This window comes from Etheostoma spectabile, chromosome 15 (genome assembly GCF_008692095.1).
Source record: "Etheostoma spectabile isolate EspeVRDwgs_2016 chromosome 15, UIUC_Espe_1.0, whole genome shotgun sequence".
Lineage (NCBI taxonomy): Eukaryota > Metazoa > Chordata > Actinopteri > Perciformes > Percidae > Etheostoma > Etheostoma spectabile.
In genome coordinates, this window is record NC_045747.1 from 29,311,308 (window position 1) to 29,313,117 (window position 1,810).

A 1,810-nucleotide genomic window follows, 5' to 3' on the forward strand; every position below is an offset into this window, starting at 1 on the left:
CCCCCGGTTTGCTCAGCTCGTTCGCATGCACAATGCGTTCATATCTACGAAAAGTTAAGGTACTCAGCAAATTATTTGATAAAAAAAAAAGATTTAGAAGTCTTAGATAATTTATCTTGTATATGTGATTTTCTTATTATAAGTGTTCAACTTTACACTATAATCTTAAATCAAGCAAGCTTGTCAAGTGACATTATCTTGCTGCATGGACAGATAATTTCAATTGTTTTGAGTACCTTTTCCTTCAGATTTAGTGTTTTTAGTGGTTGGCCGCACTCTCGTCTGAAAAGACAGAAGCAGGGGAGAGAACAGATTTAACCCTTGTGTTGTCTTCCCGTCCACCATCATTTTTTGGCGCTTTTTCAGATGTTTTTTTCTGTACTTTTAAAAAAAATTCACAGCCAATAAAACTAATTTTTATGACATTATACAAAAACAATTAAAGTTTTTTTTTCGAGGTTTTGGTCACTTTTTAAAATGCCATACAATTCAATACAACAACCACAATTCGATGAAAGTAATCATTCAATTTTTCCCGAAGAACGTTGTATTGCATCCATGTTATTTTTAGGCAATATTGTTGAAAGAAAGCCAAGTTCTTGATAGAAAAAATTAAAAAATGGGTCAAAAGTGACCAGAGGACAACACAAGGGTTGTCATGCTGTGATTGGCTTGAACACAAGTGCCCGACTCTGATTGGTTTACACTATCGTGTTTCCCCCAAAACAGCTGGTAGCTGACAGAATTTACCCAACCAAGGTCTTTTCCCTATTCTTAACTAGTCATTTTGGTGCATAACGCTCACATTTTGTAGCGTACACTTAACTGTAATAGCCATGGAAATGACCGTGCAGCTTGCACTGCTCTGTACACAGCTCAAAGTCACCTAATCTTGGGTAACCATACGCTGATACAACGGAGCACCAAGCGGAGCACGTAGCCGGCATTGTGGAGCTCTGTAGCACCTATCTATCTACTAACTGCTGCTGTCACGTGACCAGCCATCAGTTGCCAGGTTTTGTAAGATAACATACGTATTGGTGTGCATACATTTTTCTACTACATCGTACGGACCTGTTCATAGAAATGCGTTAGCTTGCTGCAGCAGCGGCTGGTTCATTTGGATTTTGTAGTGGTTAAAGGCCACACTTGTAACACATATTTTGGAAGAATGTGCATCTTGTGCTAGGTAATTTGTAGATCATTAATTGTTGATTATTAATTGTTAACTTAGACACGATGAATGTACTTACGCCATCGAAATGGACCATAAAGGCTGCCACAGCCAGATTAATCTGTATGTTGAGTACTTTATATTGTAAACCCTCAGATAGAATTCAAACACCCTTAACTTTCAGGAATCCCTCTGCTGCTTTAAGTAAGTAAGTGTGGGAGCTGTAAAAATTACACAACACTATTACCACCATAAACATCAATTAGTCCTCCTAAATGTCAGCAAGGACCGTCCAGCTGACACACAACACACGCACACAAAGTTATTGCTATTCACTGCACACTGGGTATAAATGGCAGTACAGGGGAGCTAATTGGACGTTGGCCTCACACACACACACACACACACAGCCACACACTGACAGATAGGGATGTGTAAATATTGGCAGGACCAATCTCTTGAGCTAACTCCATCTATACACGGTAACACATTGATTGTGTTTGTGTGTAAGAAAGAAAATAAAATGAGAGACAGGCCATGTATATCAATAGTTGTAATATTTAACATTTGATGCCAGCCATTCTTTTAGATAAGTGTGTGTGTGTGTGTGTGTGTGTGTGTGTGTGTGTGTGTGTG